A 17,040-nucleotide genomic window follows, 5' to 3' on the forward strand; every position below is an offset into this window, starting at 1 on the left:
CAAAAAAACCACAAAAACACGGAGTGGCAAGAACTCTGAAGCTGCTGAATGACTCCCTCTCCACTGAGAACAGCCACTGATTTTAATGCATAACTCGTTCTCGGTTAACAGATTTCAGAGTGTAAAACAATGACTGTTGACACACATTTTCTTCCAACAATTCTCCACATTTCATTCCACACTTCCTGCAGCAGGAAGTAGAACCCTGACGCGCAGTCGTCGCTCCGATGAATGTGAAGACTTCTTGAGGAGATCGTCTCTTCTTTTATTACGTCAGCATTCATAGATCAGAACCAGATGACGACTCACAAACAAGCTGGACTGCAGTTTTTATGCCTCAGTTTATTTTTCATCTTCACAACTCTGCTGCTGAGGTTCTCACATGGTCACTCGTCAGGACGTCAATTCCTCTTCCGGTTTCATCCTGATACTTTCACCCACGGTGGGAGCTGACGGAGGCCTGCCAACCCCTCTGATATTCTGTGGTTTATATCAGCCTCTAGTGGCGACTCGTAGGAACTGCAGTGGCCCACCTTGGACACAAACCCATTTATTATAGTTTATGAGTCCAGACACAAGGAGCCCGGCTCTTCCTCTCGAAGCCTCACAGATGCATCGATCCACGGTTTTATAACCGATTTCAAATGGTGCTAGAAGGCTGCAGCGAGCTCTAAGCACCAGGAGAAATCAGTTATCTTGGAGTGGAGAACAGGAAGTGGAGGAGGAGGAGGGGGAGGGAGGAGCTGCCCTCCTGTCCTCAAGAACACTGATTTCAAATGGTGCTAGACAACGTGAGCACAAATCTAAACCACCATGTAAAACCAGCTTCTGGAGGAAGACATTCTGGTGCCCAGGTGAGCAGACCACAGGCTGACAGTCGCGCCTGACCTGGGCCTGACGAACGGGCGGCTCCGCTCCAGGTTCCGTCGGTCCAGCAGGAGTCGGAGCAGTGGCGTCTTCACCTGGACAAGCTTCAGTCTCAATGAAGTTCCTGGCTGAAGTGCAACTCACAGTGGAAGGAGACTTGGAGGATAAGAAGAATTTCTCCATTCGTCTTCACTGTACGAAAAAAAAAGGTTGGAAAAAACAAACATTTTTAAAGAGGAAGAAAAGGTAGAAATGTGGGGGGGGGCAGAAAATGTCAATAAAGAGCTGAACTGATAAAAAACATGCACAAGAAAAACCACACCATTGTTACATTATATTATATTATATCATATTATATTACATTGTGTTCTGTTCTATTGTGTTCTGTTCTATTCTATTATGTTCTATTACACTACACCGTCAGGTGCCAGCGTCCTGGCGGCAGCTGCCAATCATCTTCGATTACTTTTGGAACCCATTCCTTTCGCCCATGACTCAGTTGATGACCGACGCTCCCTCTTGGGGAAACAAGCATGGACGAGTGTTTTAGAAAGTACAGAAATAACTTCTAATCATTATTTTGGTGATGAAAAAATTACATCGAAACAAAAATTAATTCCGGAGCGTTTGTCAGAGCTTCATTAACATCTGAGCGCCAGCGTGAGAAAAATGGAAGGACCGTTTGCTGGTGATCCATGCACGCGTGACACCGAGGCTCAGCTCAGTGGCGAGGGAACCCCGACCCCCACAGAGGGGCCCTGTGCCTCCACCTGGTTTCAACTGCTTCAAACAGGAATAACGAGGGTACCTGCGTGTTGGGAGGAAGAGGGTGGCTCCGTGGTGGTTCTGCCCTGGGTCAAAGGTCAAGCATGACCCAACTGCTACAACTGTTGCTCGTGTTCATGACGCTACCACATCGATAGCGACACCACATGAACTCACTCAGCCGTCCACACACAGCGTGACTGGAGGTCCAGTTCCAGCAGGTGTCACCTGCTGGAGGACCTCCAGGTGTGTGTGGACGAGCCCCGCTAGAGGAGGGGAGTCGAGACAGCACCTCTCGCCAGGTGAAAGTCTGTCTTCAACTGAAATGTGGTTGCCATGGCAGCGCAGCAACACGGAGAGCAGATAAAGCATCATTTTCCTTCAGCAGCTGATAAATTCAAACAGAGCAGACGTGACAAGAAACATGGCCGACGGCGCATGACAGGAACCTCGGACTGACGCGGCGCCGCGTTCTGTCAGAGAGGAGAAGGAAGTGCATCCATGGGAGGGTCAGGTGTTTGGGGGAGCTTTGCTCCTGCACTTTCAAGCACACGTGAATGGAGATTCAGAAACATGCGGTTCCAGTAGGATCGCCCCCTACTGGCTGAAGGCCAGCATTTCTATCCAACATAAACACAAGACATCTTTTACAGACAGGACTCTGCTGTGGCTGGTCTGCAAGTGTGTTTTCATGTGTGTGTGTTTGTGTGTGTGTGTGTGTTCGTGTGTGTGTGTAAATTTGTCCTCTATTTTTCCCTGCGGAGTTCACCGCACACCCTTCTGCTGCAGTCTGCTTACCAATCACCAGTTATTTGCCACATCTACTGATTCTAGCAGGACTGGCCAACATTGCTAGGCAGCTTTTTTCAACAAAGTCACAGATTTGTGTTCCCAATCCCGTCTCTCAGTGCGCTCGCAAATATAAACACAGATTTGGAGATGTCGGTTGTTTTTTCAAGCATTTACCAGATATTCTTCTTCTTTTCCTCTTTAAATTCACGCTCATGACTACAAGATTGAGGTTCAGTGACACTCATTTGCAAACATAGCGACAAAAAAAACAAAGATGTGTACTTTTGGTTCTAAAACGTGTTTGTGTACTCACAGGTTTATCTACGCTGCCATGGGTCTTGAATGGAAAAACACAGAAAATCACATGACAAGAGCGGAAAGTCCCTGTTAATGAATGCGTGTGTGTGTGTGTGTGTACACACCCCTCAACTGCAACAATAGGTCAGCTACCATCGCCTTAACAGCCACAGTAGGCACACCTGACACACCTCTTTCCTCTCTGTTCCTGCTCGCCTGCTGAATTTGGGGAAATAACCCAATGACACGTTTTAAAGTCTCTTTTTCTTTTTCTTTTTAAAATATTTTTGTGAAGGCTTGAAAAAACCCCAGTGACTGCTGCTTCACCTGCTAAGCTTTCTGTTCTCACAACTCCTTTTTCAAACAGTCGGTGTCTGATTTCATGCCACAGAAGTCAAAAATATCCTCCCGATCAGCCGGGGGATGGGACCTCTGTTAGCACCAGAGTTTACGGTTAACTAGCACTGTAACTAGCAGCGCAACCCAAACATCAGTCTCTCCGTTCAAGGAAACAACCTGCTGCTGTTGTGAGGGTTCAAAGGTCAGTTAGACAGAGGCCACTCAACACTGGGCTCCTCACAACATGGCCGCTCAGTCGACATCACTGAAACTTCCTCTGGAAACGCATCGCATGATCGTGGGTCTCTGGTCTAGACTGGATTCAAGAATAATCTATCGTATTTTCGGGTGTAACTTTGCGCAAAAAAATCCTTTATTGGCTCTGACCCTGATCCTTCTCATTCCACACACCTACAGGCAGCAGGCACGAGCCAATCAGAGGCAGAGGTGGGACGCACCCAGAGGGCCTTTGTCCTAACTCAGACCACCAGGCAGCCTAACTCGCCGCCATATGAATGAATGATTGAGACCTTCCAGTGCCTCTCACAGCTAGCATTCATGTTAGCAGTGATAGCCTAGCCCGGGTGCTGCTAACTCCATCTGTGGATGCACACAGCAGGAAGTTGAATGTTGGGACTTTAAGAAGTTTGGGAGCCGCCGTCATAATTTAACCATGACGTATAGTAAATGATATGCTTCGCCTTGGCTTCAGATGCACGCTAGTTTGCCAAGTGTGGGTGGCGTCACAGCACAAAGACCTTTGTGCGCTACCAGCTACGGGAACAAGTGTCCAGCACTTATGCAACCAGTCTGGTTGTCATGACAACAGGGCTGCAGAAAATGCTCTGACAGAGTTTGGAAAGATGGGTCTCAGATGACCTGGAACCAACAAGGGAGAGGTGGCAAAGTCTTAGAGGCCGTGTGCGTGTGCGTGTGTGTGTGTGTGTGTGTGTGTGTGTGTTCTCGTACTTGCTACATAGTGAGGACTAGAATACGTATTTAACCAACAGACTTCAAGACTTGGTTTTAAGGGCGAGGTTAGAATCAGGTTCAGGTTAGTTTTAGGGTCAAGGTTAGGGTCAGGCAGTCAGCTGAGATGGTTAGGGGGAGGGGCTAGGGAATGTATTACGTCAATGAAAGTCCTCACAAAGATATAAATAAAAGGATATGTGTGTGTGTGTGTGTGCTATATCACTATAACAGCTCCTGTAATGCAATGTTTGCAAACTAGAGGGCAGCATCACATCTATGAGCTGCTATGATGATGAGCCGTTGCTATGGTGATATGAGTTAAACCTCAAAAGCAACGCTCACGTCTCTGTGTCTCAGAGAGTTCAAAGGTCAGGGCCACCTGTGTAACAGCAGTCTTAGCAGTTAGTTCTAATTCATAAAGAACAATTACACAAGCTGGCAGAAGAAGAACTAATATATATTTAAAAAGTTGGAGACGCCACCTTTTATGAAACAAGAAAGTAAAGTCTCCTGGAGATACATAATATTCAGAGATTCAAAGACCTCCTCAAGTGTTGCTCTAACCTTAAGTCAGTGTCCCACAATAAGAAAACTGCAGTAGCACTACTTTATCTCACTAAACAACACCTCAAATACCAGATTTCAAGGTAGCGGTGAGGTGAAGCGGGACTGCAGACACGAGGGTGTAACGAGTCAGCTGGCGAGGGACAGACGGGCCCTCCAACATTTCCATAATCTGTTGTCATGCCTTGTCAGAAGTGCGTAGGGATTCATCCACCACACCTGTGTGATTCCTCTCCCTCATGTCTCCTGCTTTCACGTCACGTTCTGCACCCACATACTTTAAACTGAGCAAGAAGCCAAAAAAACAAAAACGGATTGTCAGAAAAGTTGTGGCGCTCATGCCTGACCCAAGGGCCCTCGAGTACCCATGAACACAACTGAAGTCCAGTGGCGTTTCAAGAGGTCAGTGTCCTGATCTGTGCCTGTAGCAGTACTCTGTGTACTGTACAGTTCTCATAGTCATCAAACAAACTGGACTTTTGGATCAAGTACACTCAGATCCAGACCCAGGTCCCTCATGTGACAGCCCCCTTCAAGAGATTCACCAGCTCACAGCTTCACAGCACCAAACTGTTGTCTATGTTTCACCGAGGTAAAAATCGCAGTTTTGAATCCCAATTCTGAATATGTCAGCGCTGAGGAGGTCCGACAGAAAACTGCAAAGTAGCTCACAAGCAGGCTTCATCTGGACTGACGTGCGTATTTACCACCACCCCCAGGTCCACACCACAAGATAGACGTTAGGGAGCTGAGACCCTTGCTAGTTAGCTTAGCACAATCACTAGCAGTGAATGGGAAGTGTTCGTACAGCTCCATCAATTGTTGTCAGCATTGATTTCCCAATGATTGCTGCTAATAATCATGGCCGACGGTGTCAGAGAGGAAGAGGAGGGTCACAACTGGACACGCCAACAACCAGAACCTGCTGCACCTGAATCGGCACAGAAGAGGAACTTCAAGCTTTGAGAGCTGTGTGGTGAGGGATGCTACCCTGCCCATTCCCTGTCATTCATTGTGCTCAGCTAACTCATGAGGGTTAAGTTCCTCATGTATCACAGAGCAAAGAAGGGTCTCCGTCTTCTCGTCTGATTCCAGTGAGGACAGCAAAGAAGTGTATGGACCCACTTGTTGTGGTCCTTGAGATTATTCTTATCCGAGGTCCGGTAGCGCGGGAGTGCTGCAAAACTCCCCATTCAAATAATTCTCTAATTCCATCAATTATAGATGTAGAATATGTCAATGCCACACCGTTTTGTGGAGGTCAGAGAGTTTGTGTACAAAGTTCAGTTCAATTCTTGGGTGAGGGACCATCAGGTCGAGCTTCCTCCGTTCATCACTGACCCACAGACTTGAGATTTTAAGAGTCAGATGAGATAAAACAACCACAAGCCTGCGCTAACAGGACGCGGTGTGAATGCAGGAGAGAGACTCACACACTCTCGCACACACGCACACACACAGACGCACATACACACACTCCGGAGAGAAAGACTTCCTTGTGGAGGTGAGGCGAGAGCTTGCTGTTGGCTCTCTCACTGGCGTCCTGTTCTATTCTCTCCCAGGAAGCGATATGCAGAAAGGGGACACACACACACATGCGCGAGCACGTGGCTGTCATGAATGGCTGGTCCTGGCTCCCACGGGTGACAGTGATGCAGTCCACCACATCCGTCCATCCGCTGCATCGCTCCCTGGTGGGACACAGAGGTAAAAATGACGTTCAATGATGACGATGGTTATATAAGAGTTTGCCTGCTTCCTGTTTCCCTGAGTCATGGTGCAATACTCCACTACTCTGATAATCAAGCAGCTTTCATAGCAACTTCATTTTTTGTCTTTTGTGAATGATCTTGTGATCATGGTTTGAAAGAAGCCTGAATGAAAGAAGGAAGGCAGGAAGGAGGTATGAAGTGATCTGAGGATACATGACAGGTGACCACAGGAGGGTCCTCGGGACCACAGGACCAGAACGTTCACACTGTTGATGAAGAACTGTTAGTCACAGCTGGACGGGCTGAGCCGCCACCGCATCACAACACAACCTGAGGCGAGAAATGGGTGCATGCATGAGAGTGCGCGTGGGTGAGAAATTAAAATGTGGTTTAATTACTGAAGATGGTTTCCATTGCATTCGTCACAGTTTGAGAAACTGTGGTCGGCGGGCGACGAGCGACCAGGCTGAGGAGGCTGATACCACCGATGGATACAATGATTATCTTTATCCTGTTCACTGTAGGAAGATGGCCTCCCTCCAAGTGTGTCTGATAGAATAACAACAATTCGACATATTGAACAGTTTTTGTCTGGCTTTATTTTATCTCGTCACTTTGTCCTTTGTGAATGATTCACCTGAGTCTCGTCAGCTCGTTAGTCTTCATCAGCCACACCCCTGCTCCCTCCTGTCCTCCTGATCTCCACCTCTTGAGTTGAGTCATTAGTTGAGTTTGTACTTCAGGTGGGTTGTCTGGTTGCCCCCCCCACCCCGTGCTTTGTCAGTTCCTTTATTCAGTTTGCCAGTTTAGCTTTTGTTTATTTCTTCTGACCTGTAAAATCCAGCTTCTAGTTTCATCAGGTTCTGCCTGTGGTCCTTCCACCCCTGCATGGCTGACACAGCTGATCTAGCTAGCAGTCGCCAGCTGAAGGAGAGCAAATATCAACACAGCAGCAGACCACTTTCCACTTCCAGTTGTTGTCATTGTGACTTCTCCAAAATTCTCCCACTGGCCAAATTCTTCAGCAGGCAGCCCATCCAGCAGACGCGGCTCCTCATGGCCACAAACTGATACGGTTCCTACCCCCCCCCCCCCCCCCCATCAGCTGTTAGAGGTCAGACTGTAAAGATCTGTTCCAAGAAAATCAGATCAGCCTGACGCAGGGAGGGAAGAGAGATGCATGACAGTTGCATGTGAGTCCCAGAGCAGCAAACCTCATCAATGACAAACAGGACACCCTCACGGGTGCAACATCTGTAGCGCTACTAGCTTGCTATATCTGCTACCAGCTCCTGCGCTACAGTGCCCGTCAACAACAGCAGCTGCAGGCAGGACGCCCGGGCCGGCCAAATATTACAGGGCAGCATAATAAACCCTGAGAGGGACTCCTCATCTTCTCCTTCAGAAAAATCTAGGATACTAAAATATGTCGGCGTTCTAGAGAGGGAGAACAGGAGACGTCCACTCCTACCGCTCTGACTGCACTGTTTAAAATCAGCTGAGTTTGTTTTATTTGTGTTTTCATGAATGAATGTGAGGAGCCTTTCACTATCGCGCGGTGCACACACAGCATTCTACACATCTGAAACATCTCCAACATTCAGCTGGGAACAAGATGAAAAGCACATCTTTGACTGCAAGAGGACTACAAATACAGGGATGACAAGAGCCAGCACAGGGCCGCCAGCACAGCAGCAAACAGCACAGGAGGACGGCGACGCAAACGAGACGAGGACATTAGCCAGCAACAAGAAGTCAGCAAGTGGAAGGGCTGAGCGCTGCCTGGATGAAACAGTTTCCAGCTGTTCCAGCTGCACAGACACAACCAGGAGGTGGGTTTTGCAGAAACCCTCCAGACTGTTTAACCCTAAGGTTTCTGCTGCTGATATCTCACATTTGGGTTCAAAATGTTAACTTTTTAACTGTTTGGCTCCAGTTTGGCCGACTGGATGAATATATTTTTCCCAAATTGGATTCATCAGCCCTTAAAATTTGATCAAGCTCACAGCAGCGTTGTGTGTAGAGCAGCATCGCTCCTCCGTGACACCACTGTTCACCTCTGGATGCAGTTTTGTGTTTGCAGTGTTGCATTCAGCCAGAAGATGTTGCTTATTACTGCTGTTGATGGAAGGCTGAACGTCTGTGACCCCTCCTCTCCTCACTGACATGAGCATCAAGCGGATGACGCAGCCCTGGCACGGAGAGCCTCCGCTTGCAGTGGTAATATGTTGTGGTTCATCGGGTGGTCATGCAGAGTGAAAGCCCCTAACAGGGAGGAGGGGAGGGCGGGGCCCCTGATGCTCCCAGTGATGCAAATGTGGACGACAAGCAGAGAGGCTTGGACAACAAATGCAATGATTCTTTCACTTCGTGAGACATTTGCGCCTCTCTCTCTCTCTCTCTCTCTCTCTCTCTCTCTCTCTCTCTCTCTCTCTCTCTCTCACACACACATCCTTGTACTTATATCTTTGTGAGGACTTTCATTGATGTAATACATTCCCTAGCCCCTCCCCCTAACCCGAACCATCTTAACTGACTGCCTGACCCTCACCTTGACCCTAAACCTAACCACAACTTGACCCTAACCTCGCCCCTAAATCTAACCAGAACCTGATTCTAACCTCGACCCTAAACCTAACCAGAACCTGATTCTAACCTCGCCCCTAAACCTAACCAGAACCTGACCCTAACCTCGACCCTAAACCTAACCAAAACCTTACTCTAACCTCGCTCCTAAATCTAACCAGAACCTGACCCTAACCTCGACCCTAAACCTAACCAGAACCTGATTCTAACCTTGACCCTAAACCTAACCAGAACCTGACCCTAACCTCGACCCTAAATCTAACCAGAACCTGACCCTAACCTCGACCCTAAACCTAACCAGAACCTGATTCTAACCTCGCTCCTAAATCTAACCAGAACCTGACCCTAACCTCGACCCTAAATCTAACCAGAACCTGACTCTAACCTCGCTCCTAAATCTAACCAGAACCTGACCCTAACCTCGCCCCTAAACCTAACCAGAACCTGACCCTAACCTCGACCCTAAACCTAACCAGAACCTGATTCTAACCTCGCTCCTAAATCTAACCAGAACCTGACCCTAACCTTGCCCCTAAACCTAACCAGAACCTGATTCTAACCTCGACCCTAAACCTAACCAGAACCTGACCCTAACCTTGCCCCTAAACCTAACCAGAACCTGATTCTAACCTCGCCCCTAAATCTAACCAGAACCTGACCCTAACCTCGACCCTAAACCTAACCAGAACCTGACCCTAACCTCGACCCTAAACCTAACCAGAACCTTACTCTAACCTCGACCCTAAAACCAAGTCTTGACCTTCAAACGGCCCTTTGAAGATGTGAGGACCGGTTAAAATGTCCTCACTCTGTTGGTTAGATATGTATTCTAGTCCTCACTATGTAGCAAGTACAAGAACACACACACACACACACACACACACACACACACACACACACACACACACACACACACACCACAGAGGCCTCTCTCTAGGGCCCCACCAGTCAGGGATTTTTGAGCTTGGTTTTGCACTGATAAGTCAATGTAAAGGTAGGAGGCAAATCACAACAAATCACTTCATTTGTTAAAAAATATTTGACATCGTTATGCATGACTATCTGTCTAATAAAGACCAAAATAAAAAAGCAAAAATACCTGGGCAGAGGCTCCAGCGCGCCCTCTGCTGGACACACTGTTAACTCTTGGTTTTATTCACTCCCAACCAGCTGATCACAATATTTGCTTAGCAAATTGAATGGAAACACAACTTCAGCACACAGATACAGACACACCAGAGGGAGGAGGCAGGTGGCTATTGTTGCTCGTGTCTCACCAGGAAGAATCACCTAACAGTGAATACAGAAATCACCTGAAATAAGTTGAAAATGTAAAAGTCCGATGCAGACATTTAGCTTTGACCCAAAGTTTGACTGAACACCGCCAGACACAACCACAAGAAGAATGGTTTCTCCTTGAGGAGGGAAACACACACTCTTTAACACACACCTGCAGGTGCAAGAGAGAAACAACAGGCGACCTACACACCACACACACACACATACACACACACACACACACACACACACACACAGGCACACACAAAACAACAACAACAACCACCTTCCAAACACAAACAAAGCTGACATATTTCTCCTCACCCTACTGTTCCCACTGGAGAGGAGATAGGAACCAAATAAAACCCTCCAGCTGGAGAATTTCAAACATCTGGATTTGTTTGGGCTGAGTTCCGGGAACGGATCACAACTCCGGGCCAGTTCCAGGGCTGCGGCGGCCGGCCGGCCTGGCTGAGGAGCCTCTCTCCCTGGACACAGATAAACAATCTTAACAGCCCAATTTGAAGCAGAGCTAAATATAGCAGCATGTTGTTGCTGGTGGATCTGAAGTTAACTGGAAAACAGATCTAGAGCAGAGGGAGGGAGAGCTTTTCACCTCCGAGTCAACAAGGAGTGTGTGTGTGTGTGTGTGTGTGTGTGTGTGTGTGTGTGTGTGTGTGTGTGTGTGGGTGAGTGTGCGTGTGTGTGTTTGCTGTTAATAGGCTGGGGGATGAGTAGATACTGTTGTTGGCAGAGAAAGAACTTGCTTTACTGTAAGTGGGTGATGTGTCAAGATTATGTCATAATCTGTGTCACACACACACACACACACACACACACACACACACACACACACACACACACACACACATGTTAGTCAGCGAAAGCTCTAACTTCAGGCCAAGCTGTAAATCTTCAACTTCCCCTCTGCTTCTCTCTTGGCTTCGAGCCACATCAGATTCCCAAAATGAGCCGAGTGTGACAGTAAGAGCTCTTGGATTCCTGGAATCTCTGGTCTGACACCATCATGACTCGAGACAAAGCCCCTCATCCAGAGCCAAATACCTGCTCACTCCTCCTTGTGCCCCTGAAGCTGCTGCGGCCTGCAGGTGTTTGGACTGAAAGAGGGTCAAGGACTGCTGGTTTGAGTCCTACCAATCTGAGCTGAGGGTTCTCTCTCAGAAGGAGTTGGCGGCAGTTCAGCATCCAACATCTGTTTAATGGAGAGTCTGATTGTGAATGAGTCATCACCTGTCCTCTCCCAGGGCAGACGCTGGTGTAGCGGGAAGCGTGGCTGGAGTCTGGTCACCGTCCTCAGAGAGCTGACCAAGAAGCAGTTGAGTACAGATCCTGATGTTCTGGGGGACCGTGGGACAAATCTAGAGGGTGGGGGGAGAGAGAGGAGCGTGACCAGGATGCAGGGCTGAGTGAAGGCAGTGGGAACCAGGAGGTGCCCCAATTAACTGTGAATTAGGTGACCAGTCAATGAGGGGATGGGGGGGGGGGGGGGGCATCGGAAACACAGGGGGTGATGTCATAGTCTGGATTGTGACACTGGCCTCTAAACAAGAATAACTGGACGTATCACAACCAGGGCGAGGGTTAGCACGAACACTCCGCTGACACTTTCAAAGACCAACAAATACCACACACACACACACACACACACACACACACACACACACACACACACACACACAAACCTTTGGTCCCACAGACAGTTGCCGGGTCAGACCCAGATCCGTAAACGCCCTCAACAGCTCACAGGCTCTCTCCCTGCCACCGCCTCCATCCCAACTACCACTGCCTGCTCCCATTCTGACAGGAAATGATGTCAGGCCGGCTCACGTCACAACTCTGGCGCAGGTCACAGGGCGCTCCTTTAACTCTTTCCCTGCCAGCATTTTTGATCCAAAAAAAACGGAACATATCAAAGGAATGAACAGAGTGTCTGTTTTGGTTGCGAACAGTAACTGCAGGCCATCCATTCGTCTTCATCCGCTCTTCAACGATGGTCATTTTCATTGAAATGAGTCACTTTCAGAGAAATGAATTCCTGGAGAAGCCTAATTTTCAAGCAGGAGTCTGGTGGAGATGTGTGACACCATCCTCTTCTCCACACAGGAGGCTCCTCGGCGCCTGGGCAGCGCCACAGACGACCCGCCTTCATTTTGGTTTTTCAGAACTTCTCAGCTCAGTTCAGTGTGGGAGGCACTATGGCTTTGGTTGAGGGCTCTGTACGCTTGGAGGCCATTTTATAAAAATCCTACTTCCTCTCACAGAGGACAACACCAGCTGACAGAAGATGAACGTCCTACAGGGGGAAACCTGTGTGACGGACAGGAGGGTGTTCAAGGTTTTTTTGGTTTACATTTTCAGTGCTGGTCGCTGGAGTGGCAGTGACGTCACCCACTCCAGCACCACCCAGTAGTGACAACCGAAGAGGTGACAGGGTCAGCGTGGATGTTCCTGTTTCATCATCACTGCAGCCACCCCGGCCCCACCCTAATCCTGCAGGTCCCCAAATGGGGGCCTCTGGGGTCCAAGGGGTTAAAACCTGCGAGCACCTGTAGCAGCCAGGACTCCTGCTGTGCTCCCATCCTCACCTGGATAGGAGGAGCATGTTTGCCACACCCACTACACAGGGACACATACTACGCTGCTGTTTAGGACAATCAGCGTTTCTGACGGCTGCCACCCTGGACCACACACAGCAGCCACGCATCAGTATGTCAGGCGTTGGGAAGCCTGTGAGAGGAAGCATCAGCACTCACTGAGTCCTGTGGATTCTGTTGTACCACAGCGGAAGAACTGGGAAGGGAATCGATAACCAGTTCCAACGAACCTGTACGCCTCCACTGTTGTCAGTTCTCTCTCTCATTTCCCTGCATGACGCATGCAATCAGTGCAATGCTGCGCTCTCGCGCAGAGGTGGGAATACCAGCAGCATGCAGAAGCGGTCTTCCACCAGGCACGGTGTGAGATGACAAGAATGCCATGTCCTGCATCCGGGCGCTCATGTTGCTGGCCAAACAAGCTCCTCCAGCAACAACGGTACCGTTCACATCAAATGCCCTGCATTAGCTCGCCATCACCTTGCAAGAGAAAAAGTGAAGCATTGCTTTTGGTGCAGAGACTGTGTGCAACTCCTTTTTACCACTAACAAACTTCGATAAGAGGACTGATAATTGGATTGATAGGCCCCGTTGACAATGGCATCAACATTGATAAAAACCTATCAAGTCCCACCCCTAGGAAGAACAACAGCCTTTGTCTTTTCTCACTAAACGCTCTGTGTTTGTGCAGTTCCCCTCATTATCTGAGGTGGCGCTGCAGCTGGCAAACCTACCAGAGCTTCACCCTGCCACCACATCATCATGTTGTGAGGCAGTTCTGATGAGACGGTATCATGACCCATCTACTGCCAGGTCCTCCCCCCCAATACCCAGAACGACACTGTTAACACTGACTGCTAACATGGATTCAGACCCTCACTCCACTGCCATGGTAACAGCCTGGTAGGAGCCCAGGTGCGGTCAGTTCTTTCCTAGAAACCTAGTTGAACTATTTAAACTGAGTAACGATGACTTCATTGAAGTTAAGGTTAATCAGAACAAATGTAGGGTAATTAAAAGTGTTCATTGTTAAAACATTTTGTATTCTTACTCACTTTCAATTGCATTTGTATGACATCACTCGTTAAACTAACTTTATTCGCGGTTGAGCAACAGTTTTTTTGTTTGTCATGTTTTACATTAGGACTCTGCAAATTCAGAGTAAAAACCAAGTGTTGTTTCTACGTCTGACCTGAAAAAGGCCGTCGTTGGAGTGCGCAACAACAGCAGTGACACGAGGACTGATGTTGGTGGCGCTACTGAGGCGTATTTAAATGTCAGGGTTTTGGCATCGTTCACACGTTCTGGTCTCCAGCCTGTGTCACAAACTCTGAGCTCAGTTCTCTGCATTTCTGGCAAGAAAACACTCAGAATGCACCAACTTCAGTCCGACTTCACTCTGCTGCATGGAAGCAGAGACATGAAGGCAGCATTCGGGAGTAAACGACCTCCCTGATGTGTTCTTTAGTTTAGAACTGCTGCGGGTGTGAAGGGAGCCGCTGTCTGGGAGTCCACTCTCTATCTCTGGTTGTCATCTCATCTCTCCATACTCCAGGTTTATCTGTCCTTTCATTCCTCAGCAAACACTCTCCACCTGAAAACTCTCTCTCTCTCTGTTCTTCACTTGCTATGGCGGTTACGGGGGGGTGGACCGTCTTCTGGTGTCCACACCGACAGGTAAACCGACCCCTCTGTGTACTGCACTCATACGTACCCACACTCTTCACCAGCAGGATCCACACATGACCAGCATCAAAACATGTAAATCCTGAGACCTCAGCTCACTCACCGACCCTGCAGCAGGGTGCGTGGAGGTGAGGCGCCTCCGTCTCCTCGTGTCTCCCTCCACTCGTCCTGTATGACTGCGGTTCTCAAGTAAAACCTCCAACTTCTTTGGAATCAGCCACAACATCATTTGAAGTGAGTTTTCTTTCCTCTCTGGCAGTACTCTGCTTACTTACATCATCATCAGCTTAGTTCCTCGTTGTATCCTGACAGTGACAGACTCACACACTCCTCTCTCTCTCTCGCTCTGTGTGTGTGTGTGTGTGTGTGTGTGTGTGTGTGTGTGTGTCCTGTCCCACAAAACAAAGAGGGTGTGTCTCAACAAAACAAGCCAAAAAATGTGAGTAAAGTAGAAGGAAGCACACACTCACGTGTGAGCAGACTATGGACTGGTGTGTGTGTGTGTGTGTGCGTGTGTGTGTGTGTGATTACGTGTCTTTCTAACCTTGTCATGACCCAGTCTAATTTGAGAGGGCATTTCTACTTTTGAGAGGGTTCTAGTTCTCGCTACTTGAAATGGTGCTTTGAGGGTTCAGGCTTAACGCAGAGTTAAATCCGGGTTAGAGTTGGACTTTGGATTAAACATTAGTCATGATGTCTGAGTGTGTTTGCTGCATCCTCAGAGAGGGTGAGAGAGAGTGTGTGTGCTTCTGTTGAAGCCCCACTTTCACTCTCCGTCTTTCTCATTGAGTGTCAGCATTTCCTTGACTTCAGAACCCCCTCCCCACACACACACACACACACACACACACACACACTTGCCCCTGGGTGAAAAGTGTGTGTGTGTGTGTGTGTGTGTGTGTGTGTGTGTGTGTGTGTGTGTGTGTGTGTGTGTGTGTGTGCCAACTGCCCCATTTTCCCAGGCAGCTGGACAGGATCCCAGTGAGGCCGGAAGGATGACAGGGAAAAACAGAAAAAAGTGAAAAAGTAAAAACCAGCAAATCTCACATTCGTAAGAACGATTCGTCTGTTGAACCAGCAACCGTGGCGGTGCCTCCCTCTGCTGCCACACAGGACGACCACACACACAAAACAGACTCCAAAAAGAAGAAAAACATGTCTCAGTTCTTCCATCTTTAAATTGCACTGCGTTGGCTTCCAACCTACTGAATGGTAAACAGCAGGAGAATAAGGAACTCTATAAAAAGAGATCCCGTCTCCATAGTGATGCCAGAGGCAAAGAGTGGTTCTGTCCAATTGGTCGTGCTGTCGCAGCCCAGTACCCGCCCCACCTCCCCTCTACACACACTGGGCATGTGGGAAAGCGGACACAGTTCATATGCCCTCCCTCTGAGGTCTCAGACTCGGTCAAAGACGAGAGTCACAACAAGAACATTTATTCTCAGTTTTGACCACGCCCAAGTGGAGGTCAGAGGTCAAGGACAGTAGGTTTGTTTACACTGACAGTCAATGACATCCACATGCATCTGGACCAATCAAACTACGCCAAACATGTAGAGCATCCCAGACAGTTCCATGGAGAACTGGAGATAATAACTGTTCAAAATTCAGGGTTGTTGGAGTTACATGAGAGGAGTGACGGTATTTGTTCATTCTTATATCTGTGTGTGAAGTAGAGACATAACTTAGCTTAGCTTAGCTTAGCATAAAGAGAGGAAAGCAGCCCGCTAATTCTGTCCCAATCTAACAACCTGTATTCCAGGACTAGTAACTGTGTGCTTACATTAAAGGATTCTTCAGTGAATAAAGTAGCCAGCAGTCTTTCATATCCGTGACAGCGGTTGACACGGGGCCTCGCAGCAGCGAGCTGTGCAGCGCCAGAGTGCTGGGATGAAGATGAGCAGGGCTGCGCTCAGCCACAGCGATGCTGAAGCAGCAAGCAGGTCACAAAGATCTGTTCTGGTTCATGTTAGCAATGAGAGAAAGATGGATCGTTGCAGTCTCCACTTCCCCAAAGACAAGGCCTGTTCCTCAGCATGTTCCTGACAAACCAATGCAGCTGTAATAACAGCGTCTCTCTGTTCTCTCTGGGCTTGTCACATGATCAGGTGATAACCCACAGCAGTTCCTCCACTCACCTGCATTATCTCTGCTGGAACAGCAGATGAGGCTCCCACACTGGGGCCCAGGATGCATGTGCACGCAGACCCAGACCGCCTCCGAATGTGGTGACAGTGATTGGATCTCAGGATACATCTGATCGCTCAGGACAGATCTTAACACCAGGTGTGTGTTCCTTTAACCACGGCGAGTCTCTTGTGTGTAGTGGTGGTATGTGGGTCACAGCAATAAACACGAGTGTAACTGCTCAGAGAAGGAGAGAGCAGATGCTAGGCCTCCAATTAGAGACCACGATTTATGGCCACAGACACACCAGGGATGGACCTTTACTGGTGTGTGTGTGTGTGTGTGTGTGTGTGTGTGTGTGTGTGTGTGTGTGTGTGTGTGTGTGTGTAGGGAGGGCAAAAACAGGGAAAACACTGCACTGCACGTGTGACCTGATGATG

At 48.5% G+C, this 17,040-nt stretch overlaps 1 long non-coding RNA gene across 1 annotated transcript in view; it reads right to left on the reverse strand.

Moving 5' to 3' along the window:
* Window positions 1–48: 48 nt before the first annotated feature.
* Window positions 49–17,040, reverse strand: part of LOC147262453 (uncharacterized) — a 44,111-nt gene continuing 27,119 nt past the window's right edge. The window contains exons 3-6 of the long non-coding RNA XR_015112384.1: window positions 11,424–11,551; window positions 10,497–10,660; window positions 1,676–6,287; window positions 49–1,059 (exon numbers count right to left, since the gene is read on the reverse strand). This is a non-coding gene — a long non-coding RNA (uncharacterized LOC147262453). The remainder of the gene's footprint in view (window positions 1,060–1,675; window positions 6,288–10,496; window positions 10,661–11,423; window positions 11,552–17,040) is intronic.

The sequence above is a fragment of the Aulostomus chinensis genome, chromosome 4 (assembly GCF_037954235.1).
Source record: "Aulostomus chinensis isolate RoL2024-O1b breed Wild chromosome 4, RoL_Achi_v1.0, whole genome shotgun sequence".
Taxonomy (NCBI): domain Eukaryota; kingdom Metazoa; phylum Chordata; class Actinopteri; order Syngnathiformes; family Aulostomidae; genus Aulostomus; species Aulostomus chinensis.